The following is a 10,757-nucleotide window of genomic DNA, read 5'->3' on the forward strand; positions in this document are numbered from 1 at the left end:
CTAATATCTGTAGACAGGAAGGCCAGAATGTAGGTCCAAAATTTAGCGTTAAAAATTGGGTGTTATGACATTTAATGAAAACAATGGCCAGACAATATCAATACAGGGCCAGGAAGTACCTCGGCTAAAAGAATATACATACTTTGGTATAGGGATAAACGAAAGGAATAGATATACAGAAACACAGGAAAAACAATAACAGCAAAGGGGAAGAGAAATGCAGCCATAATGAAACGCAGAGCGCTATGGGGTTACAATAGGTCCGAGGTGCTCCGGGGTATGTGGAAAGGTGTAATGGTTCCAGGACTTACATTTGGCAATGCGGTTGTTTGCTTGAAGTCAGGGGTACCATCAGGACTCGATGGCAACCAAAGGTGAGTGAGACGCCGCTCACTGGGCGCTCACGGGAAGACTACAAACGAAGCTGTGCAGGGTGATATGCGCTGTAATTTTTGAAGTGAGGGAAACTCAGAGTAAAATTGATTACGAAGAACGACTGAGGAATATGGAAGAAAGTAAATGGGCTGGGAGAATGCTCAGATATTTGTACAGGAAAAACATTCATTCACAGAGGAGGAAAGGAGCTAGGAATTTTACTAGCAAGTATGCTGTCGTTATAATCAGGAACGTGGCAAAAATAACGTCAAGCGGAAAGGCGGAGAGGCTGAGATAATCTAATGGGTGTCTGCAATGAAAAAAAAATAAACCTGCCATGAGTAACTTGGCCCTCCTGGACGACAAACATGCCAATATCTTCAGCGACTCCAGGGCAGCCATCCGCGCCTTCAGCGTTGGCGCCGTGTGTAAGGAAGCCTGTCGCATCCTCGACGGCAAAATCATCGCCTCCCACACTCTCACGTGGTTCCCCGCTCACATGGGATCCGTCATGGGAAGCCTCACAAACCTCAACGAGCTGGCCCACTCCGAGGCGCGACGTCTCGCTTTGCGCGACCATGGAGACCTCCATCGCCGGCTCGCAGCGGGGGAGAAAAGAGATCAAGCGACAACGTACAATGAAATTACGCAGCACTTTTATCTCGGCAGGAGAGACTTTCCCCTTCCTCACAAGAAGTTAAACAGAGCGCAGGCATTGACCCCCAGATTATTGCAAACAGGCTCGTATCCCATTCCGGCTTTACCCACAAGCTTTATCCCGACACTTATGCCACTAGTTCTTGCAGGCACTGCAATGACTTCGCTAGCCTAGACCACATGCTCTGGCGTTGCCCCTCGTTACGAGGCACAGAACAAATCAATGAGGACAAGTGGCTCTCCGCTTCAAGAGCCCCGATGCCGGGGCGCAGCTATGGGCTGTCTAAAGGGCCCACGATGCGGCGGTCGGGCATGGCCTGACTGTCCCAACGTGGCAGCGGCCCGCAGCGCGCTGAGTCGTGTGCCTCAGAACCTGCATTAAAGTTTTGCATCCATCCATTCATTAATACCTACGTGAGAGAAAAAAAAAACGAAATCAAGAAAGAAACAATTTCTGATAACTCAACGGGAAACTCATTACTTTTCGAAGCGAGATCAGGATGCCTTAGAACATGCACTTATAAAGCCACATACAACAAGGAAGGAGCATGTGCTTGCTGCGGTAAAGGTAGGGAAACGATGGAGCATGTTTTGTTAGAATGTGAAGATATTTGCCCAGCGGTCGATTTAGGCACCTCTGGCCTCCTTCTTTTGGTTCAGCGAGAGCAGGGGGAAAGTTAATATGTCCGCAATAGAGATTAGTAAGAGGCGATTGGAAGATTGGTGCAAGAAAAGTAGGCAAATGAAAAACAACGTAGGAGTACAAAAACAAGGTTCCCAATAGGGATTCAGAAAGTTTGGTGATAGGACTTCTTCATGAGTCTTTCTTTCTTTTCTTTTTTTTAACAAAGGTAGGACGTTAGGTAATACAATGGCAGGAGCTTGGTGGCGCAAACCACCGCCCTGTGCCAAAGGGGACACTCATAGCATGCATCCATCCATCCAGCGGCGGCACCGGCTGTGCGAGGTCAAGACAAAATAAAGAACCAGGAAGCTTGCCGTCGCACATAGCGTTCGCCGCGAGCGTTTCGCGGTAAAGATTACGGTTGCATAAGCTGCAGTTGCTGCGAAGCGGCAACTGTAGCATACGAAGCAGAGAGTGACGTCACTACACTTTCAAATGTAATGTAAGAACCTGCCTAGCAAATAATTTAATTTGTATTCCGATAGCGCTATGGAAAGGCCACGTATAGTTAGGACTCCCGAAGAGCATCTTGAACACTATGAGCGGCGACCGGAACAGCAGCCTGACTATGCACAACGGCGTCGTGCTCAGGCTAGGCAGGACGCAGCGGTTCCTGCCTAAAACAAGCCACGCACAGTTAGGGCGTCTGAAGAGGAGCGCGAATACGATGAGCGACGGAAAAGAACAGTAACGTAAACATGCGCAACGGCGTCGTGCTCAGGCTCGGCAGGACCCAGTTAAAGGCTACGTCACATTGGTCTATCGGATCAGGTGATACCACAGCTTCGCTGGCCAACCACCTTCACTGCGTGGATTGGAGCCCATTTTTCTTTTTTGTGGGGGACGAGGGGTTCAGATTATGCACTGTACAGAACCGCGTCAAATGAATGATCGTGTCCTCTGTTGTGCCCGCACATTGAAACCACCAACAAACCAGCTGCCTAGAGCCTATTTTGTCCGCTATCTAATGTTTACGTAATTTAGAAATATAGTGAAAACTGCGCGAGTTGGTTCAAGCTTATCGTGGCACCTCTAATAGAACGCCGACACAGAGAAAACGGAGCATGTAGCATGAACGCTAATCTTTTGTGCTTTTTATCAGTCTTGCCGTCCGCCTTTGCGCGACCGTAATAAATTTTCTACGTTAACAGTAAACTGTTTCAGGAAAGGGAATTGTTGCAACGAAATGTATATGTAGGCTAACAACCAGGATGAGTCTTTTCGCACACAAATGAGAGCAAAGTGTTTTTTTTTTTTCATTTGTGGGCACGTGCACGTTTTCGCTCCATTAGTACAATGTATCGCAGCAAGAGTGAAGCACGGTGTCTCACCTTTCGCCTGCAGGAAGCGAAAGCTTTGCTTGACTGTTTCTGCAGGAGCTTTTGCACCACAGCACGCAGCAGACGGAACCATAGAGAAAGAAATTTCAACAAGAGCGGACACTTCCATAGAGCCCAGCGGCCGAATTGACTGTAGCGCCCCAAGCGGATGGTATTAACACCTCCCGGTTTCGGTTACAGTTGGTACACGCCACGCCGGCTCCGTTGATCGGCGCGGCACTTTTTCGCTTCTACTGCTGAACCACGCGCAGCCTTGGCGCGGGATCGTTTTATTATTTAGTAACAATGATTGCGTGAACGACCTTTAGAAGCCTCCACCGAATCTGTCACGTGCAATTTCATAAAGAAAACGCAAGACGTCTTCTGAAATGATGAAATGTTTATTTTGCTCTATATAAATGCTCGTTCCGGTCTTATGCATTCATCCAACGTTGTGGCACCATGCAAGTAGCAGTCGTTGCCGTACGAAGGTCCACCGGATGCCACCATCTGCAAAAAGTAAATTACAAGCATGTATCATTTTCGTATAGCGACCTAACAGGAATATTGAGTGTAGAGGTGAAACGTGCGTAACTAGTGAATGAGCGGCATTACAGATAAATTCACTTTTACATACATTTCGCAGCAAATAGACTCCTCCCAAACAATGCCATAAGATCTAAAGGAAACATCTGAATTTTCAAGCATCCCTTCCTTCCCGGGCATTATTTCCTGCACTTTAAGAGCACAAATACACGGGTGACTGCGCGTTTCCAAAACAACTTGGCCTCAGTCGACGCGATGGTACGTCAAGTACACAGAGGTGGCTACAACACAGCCTCAAGCTAGACCATGTTACACGCTCGCAGAATGCCTTCTAGTCGCACTCAAGACAGATTCGTGGGTTCAAAGGCTGTTTTCAGTCGCCCAGAAGACAGAAATGTCAAGTTCTTGAGCTCCTCGGCGTTATCTTTTAAGCGTCCTGCCGGCGCAAGCAACACAGTCCCGCGTTATCACTCTCGGCAATCGCTCGTCGCGTTTTCGACAAACTTGAGTACCGAAATAAGGTATATGTTGTTGCAGGGCCGTAAAGCGCGTCACAAACTTGTCCCACTAAAATTCAGTAGACGCAAAACTCACTCACCACGGCCGGCTTGCTTTTTTTGCTAAAAGCTGCACAACTTCAGGCGCGGCGAGCATGCCTCAGAAGTAACCCAAAAAGTTACGAAATGAATTACAATAATTTTTGGGGTCAGAGAGTGCGTCATGAACTTCTCCCAGTAAGATTCACTACACACGAAACTAACTGCCGCATACAGCCGCACTGCTTTTCGCTAACTGCGTCAATACGCCGAGCGGGGCCACTGTGCTTGAAAAGTACCCCAAAAAGTAACAAAATTAGTTACAATAAGGTCTGGGGTCAGAGAAAGCGCCAAAATTTGTCCCGGTAAGATTCAGTACACGCGAAACTGCGTCACACGGCCGGGGTGCTTTTCGTCACAAAGCCAGGTGCGGCGAGCGTGCCCAAAAGCTACCGAATTCAGTTATAATAATGCTTGGGCTTATAGAAAGCGTCGCAAACACCTCCCAGTAGTATTCAACTCAAATTAACTAGGCCTGGACGGCGGAGGTGGTTTTCAATAACTGCGTCACTATATAGGTTCAGTTTTGTGCAGTAAGCCTAAATGTGCTTGAAGTGCGTCGCAGACTGTCAAACAAAATTCCTCACCTTGCTGTAGTCCAGTAGTGCAGCGGTGCAGTGTCGAAATGCAGACGGTACGCAAGAAAACGCCGGGAGCCCGACGAACGGGCTACATCAAAAAGTGACAGGTCGCCGAGCGGGCCAGCTTCACATGCGCAGCCGGCCTCGCCCTCTTCGATGGCATATCTGGCGAATGACGGATGCATATGGCGCGTCTGGCGTGCCGCTAGCTTGTTGCTAGGTGACGCAAGAAAAATAAGCCGAGAAGTATAAGTTCATTTATACGCAAAACTTTTAAGTTTTAGCGGGAAAGAATAACAAAAATATAAAACGTTGTCTGTAAGTTCATTTCCTATTCTTTTTCCGCTGCTCCCGTCAACTAACGGATGGAGTTGACGCTAGGCGTGACGTGTTTCCTGTTGCCAGTTTTTGCCGAGTGCCCCCTCCTTGTTGAATTTCTTTCTCTATGACAGAACGACAGAACTGTTTCGGAAGTCGGTGCGCTTGTTGGCTGGCGCCGTGTCTGCCGCCTCTGCTTGTAGGGGATCGGGAATTGCGCAGTCACTGCCACCCCGAAATCACTAGAGCAGCGTCTTGAAGCGGTCACGTCGAAGGCACCAGTGCTGTGCAGGCGTCCAAACGTGAAACTCAGCAGCGCGCGAACTCAGCTGAGCTGCGTTGAACCGAGCGAAGTAGACAAAGCTGATAACGCCAGTGAAACACGCAACAAAATAAATTTGATCACGCCTCGGCGCCGTTCGCATAGACCCAATAGCGATCACGTTTGATTCACGCGGCAATAGCGGGCGAGAAGTCAAGGGAAAGGAAAAAAAAATATTATATTCTTTTTTTCTAGTGCTCCTAAGTAGAAAAATACGCGTGTGAAAAAAAAAAGCGGCAGCAATAATATATCTAGACATATTTAGAAACGTTTCTTCAATACCTTCTATGCAGCGGGTGGCATGACTCTCGAAAATGAAACTAGCGAGGCATTCCGCGCTGGGGTCCTGGTGCCCACAGCTCAGTTGAATATGCGCCATGAAGTTGCCGTGAAACCGCCGTGGTTGCTCGGTGGCTATGGTGTTAGGCTGCTGAGCACGAGGTCGCGGGATCGAATCCCGGCCACGGCGGCCGCATTTCGATGGGGGCGAAAACACCCGTGTACTTAGATTTAGGTGCACGTTAAAGAACCCCAGGTGGTCTAAATTTCCGGAGTCCTCCACTACGGCGTGCCTCATAATCAGGAAGTGGTTTTGGCACGTAAAACCCCATAATTTAATTTAACTTGCCGTGAAGGAATAACGTTTCTTGCAGGTGGCGGTGACAATGGCGTTCCGCACGCAGGCAAGTAAGCGAGCGCTCGCGCATATAGCATCAGTAGCTACAGGGTCTGCTCTGCAGTATTTGAAGATGACTAGACGAAGGCTTTAAGGGAACTACTGTGTTAGTGTACATATGCATCGATTCTTCCTGTACTCATCATACTTTTTCATCAGTCCTTTTTCCCCTGTGCAGAGTATAGCAGGCCAGAGCAGGTTAGCTCAGGCCGACCTCTCTGCCTTTGTAATAAATTATCTGTCGTCTCTACACACGCACTCCGGAATAATCGTAGTTATACCACTTGATTTGATTGCATGCTATAATTTTGTTTTATTTTAAGAGACAGTTTGGAAGTCAAGTATACCCGATACAGAGAAACGGGACTTCCTGATGACCGCTTACCGGGTCTGATGACAGAGCCGCATTCTCGACTGATATCGTGGGTGCGCGCTGATTTGGCCAAGCCAATACCACGATGCCCGTCGCTCCGATGAGGCATCGCTGGGCGCATTACGTCGCACGACAATATGTGCACCACCGAAAGTGATCGACCGAGCACCCCGCTGTATTAAAGCGGGGTGCTCGACAGGCACGTGGAGCATAATATATTATTTTGAGGGCATGATCCGTGGCACGATGTACCGTAATAGTGAGGCCGTTCTATGGTTAGTTGTAAATGTGTTCCAGGGCTCCTTTCAGGGATTCTTTATTGACGGCAGTTCGCGGCTGGTGTACCGCGACTCTTTACGTTGCTTCAATTATCCGCTCCAGCGATTTAGCCAACATTAGTCGTTGACCTTTGGCGCGCTAGCATCAGCTAAATGAAACTTCCACGCGTTGCTGCTCATCTTGTTCCAACGTAATGCTCAGTGTTTGGTGTGCTGCTTTCTGGCCGTTGCGCAAGGCGTTCTATCATTCTGCCTGATTACGCGCGAGAGGCACGCATCGGCTCAGTGCTTGCACGTGCTGTGCTTCGCCACGAATGTCGCGCTAGCGCTTCGCCGCCGGCGTCGCGTTCATGCTTGTCATCGCGGCTGATGTGCCGTGATTGATGACCACTTTTCAGCTGCTGAAAACGGGAGCGCGTGCCAACCTGCCATCACGCGAGAAGAAAGCAAAGAAGGATGAAGCGGAGTGAAAGCTACTTGGAAGCCAGTCGCATGAAATAAACACGGCGTTAACATTAAACACATTCTGCGAAATACCATAGGACATACACTGACATAGTCGGCGCTTTGGCCTGTGTTACCCCTCAGCGCTTCATATCCCTTCAACTGCTTCCACGCACGAGCTGGAAGCATTTATGTAAAGACTAGGACGAGATGGGACGTTTCCCCTTCTTTTGCTGCTCGGAATAAGAACATGAGGAGGGGAGGGTTGCTTTGTTTCAGAATCGTAGCGTCATGTAATCTTATCACCGGCGTCACCACCGTGATGGAGATGCTCAAACTTGAATTAAAATTAAATTGCGGGGTTTTGCGTGCCAAAACCATGATTTGATTATGAGTTACGCCGTAATGCGGGACTCCGGGATACTTTGGACCACCAGGGGTTCTTTACCGTGCACCAGGGTTCTTTACCATACATGGGTGTTTTCGCATTTCACCCCCATCGAAATGCGGCCGCCGTGGCCGGCATTCGATCTCGCGACCTCGTGCTTAGCTGCTCCACTCCGGGGGGTGGGGGGGAGGGGGGGGAGGAGACGCTCTGTTAAGGGGTACTGAACGAATGTACTGTTCTATGATTACTCGGGAAGGGACCAAACTACCGTGGTCAACGCACCGACAGACATATATCGGTACAATGGCAGCTACCCGATTAGCTGAGAGAGATTTCGTGGACCTACTCCGAACAAACCTCAAACGCACACCAACGACGGGTTGCTTGGTTAGTGATTTTTAGTGGGTGCTTGGTTTGGAACGATTTCGCTTGGTTAGTGCTTGTATCCGAGCTGGACAAATACTCGCATGCAATGACAAGAGCTTAATCTCGGGAGCGCCCGTTCATTAGCCATTTCTATGGGTAGAGCAAAATTCACAAAAACACTAGGGACCGACATCACGAGCGCTAAAGATAATCATATTTATGTCAAAGGTTATGTCATGTGTATAATTATGCTAATTGGCTAGTCTCTCACGTGTCATTCAGTTTTACACATGTCTGTAGCTATAAATCAGCACGAACTAGCCCGATCGCAGCAAACATTTATATAAGCGACAGACAGACAGCGGTGTTTGGCCCGTATGATAAGAATCAGCCCTGTACCGACGTGCGTTATTGAAAGCAACTGTAAAGAAATATTTCAGGAAAATTATATTGCGGCGTTATCATTAGGTAAATGGCATGAAGAGAGCGTTGGCAATCGATAACCTAAATATCAACACTAATGAAACTGCAGTGTTTGGCAAGTGCTTTCAGGCGCCATAGCAAAACAGTGTTTTGCTATGTGACACTGTTGTTTCTTGCGCAGCGCTTCTGGTTCACCGCCTGAGACGACCGGGGAGGAAGTTCAAAATAAATCAGAAAAATAAAGAAAAACATAGTACAGTACAAAATTCATGGGTTTCACTATAGATACGGTATCAGAGCATAAGTTTAGTTACAAGTTGAGTTAGTGAAGTATCTGGAATAATTATTATTAATTAGAAATCACTGATTACCGCGCACCAAAGCACAGAATCATAGACTTTAGGGGCGCCACGTGAGCACGACTTTGGCGTAATTCCGGGAAACCCGGAAGTAGAAAGTGGGAGTAATGACGTCACACACAAGGAAGTGGCATAAAATTTAACCGGTTAATTAATGGAAAACAGTTGCCTCCGAGTTCGGTTCGTGCGTTATGTTCGCCTTATGTAAACCTAAGGAACACCAACGCCGAGGTGCGAGCCCTACTAAGAGACACCTAAGTCAAAGATGAGGGTCGCCCACTATTTTTTAAATTTCCTCTTCATTGACTCAGAAAGGCTCTATCAAGGTGGATATATAATAGGTGAAACAGTTAGGAAAAAAGAGACACAGAGAAAGAGAGAGATGAAACCATTTATTATTGAAAAATAAATAAAAGGTAAACCCTATGTAGCTCCAGGTGGGCTCCTTACATCAGGTCTTTCTTTATTATTCTAAAAGAAATTATTTGCTGCTCAGCAGGTACACAACAAGCTGTCGTAGATGGGTTTCCGATGGGCGAGGATCCTTCTTGGAAGGGTCCAGTTGCTTATTGTAAGGACTGAGTTCCACAGTTCAGCACGGCAGATGTTTCGCACTGTGGCCAGGTCAGGGAAAAAAAGCATAGTCATTGAACCCGACATGGTTAAAATAAGCCTCGTGGTCTCGCGGATATAAAGAAATTCACGTAGAGTGCACAGTTCACAACTCGAATCCAGCAAATTGCGCGCAGTTTTGCAAAAACAAGAATGACGTACTATTAAAAAGATGCAGCGCTTTGCATCGATTAGGTTTTATTACTTTATTCTTCTGCTGTCATCAGTGATCAAATTCACAGGTGAGCTGATGGTGGTCAATAATTAGAGTTCGGCTTCGGCAAACGAAATTGAAAGAACTCAGTGAATCCAAAATGCGAGCATCACAGTTTAGTTCACAAACCTTTGTTTTGTCAGCGCTCTAAAAGAAGAAAAAAAAATTCTGGGGCTTTACATGTCAAATTCACGAGGCAAGCCGTAGTGGGCCGGCTCAGGGAACTCTGTCACGTGCACCCAACGCGCTGTGTACACGAGCGCGTTTTTGCATTCGGCCCCACCGGAATGCGGCCGCCGCGCGCAGGATCGAACCCGCGACCTACAGCTCAGCAGCGCAAAGCCGTAGCCACCGTTGGGCTACCGCGGTGGGTCTGTGCGCATTCTACGATGCATCTTAGGTGACTGCAAGCGCATCTGTTATGTATATTTTTAACTAAAACAAGCTTAGCTCTATGTTCGGTGTCCAATATGTGTTATTATTCTCAGCGGATGTGCTCGTCACGTAACTTATCCGGCAAAGAGATACACCCATTGCTAATTGTCGATGCGGCGAAAAAATGTTAGCTGGATCACTAACTTTTCATGAAAAGCAAGATTTTGCGCCGTAACAAGCAGATAACTCGCTTCAATCTAAGTCGAATCGCAGCAAGATGCGCGCAATCGCCTGGAAAACCTGCCGGCATGTATACGGCGTCCACGCATTCGACTGAAAGCGGGAATGACGAAGTGAAAGCCGCACGCTTCGCCTTCGAATGAAGTGCTCAAGATCATAAAATTTCATAGCGTATCAGAGTCTACAAGGACGCTCACCTCTGTTGGACTGGATACGTAATAGGTGGATGCACTGCGCTCAGCTATGCAGAATTACTGCGGTGTGGACCACCGCTTATTGAACGCATTTCAACTGAATCGACAAGTAATCGTTCACCGCGTTCACTGGTAAAAGAAGTTGTACCACCCAAGAAACTGCGTAGAAGTAGTATTAAAATACGCCATAGTTAACACGAGTGTCGCCAAACTCAGACACTCTCTTCCTTTTTTTTTTTGCGACAAGCACCACGCAGGAAGTTTGGGAACATAAACGTTGCATCTCTAACGTCTATAAACGACAGCACAAAATAATAAGTTAACGGAACCTTCATGAGTTTTGCTTTCTTTTATTGACATAAGCGTGGCAGGAAGCGTTAGCGACAGAAAGTGATGCCGTCTGCTTTTGGTCGCGT

Source organism: Dermacentor variabilis, chromosome 1 (assembly GCF_050947875.1).
Source record: "Dermacentor variabilis isolate Ectoservices chromosome 1, ASM5094787v1, whole genome shotgun sequence".
Lineage (NCBI taxonomy): Eukaryota > Metazoa > Arthropoda > Arachnida > Ixodida > Ixodidae > Dermacentor > Dermacentor variabilis.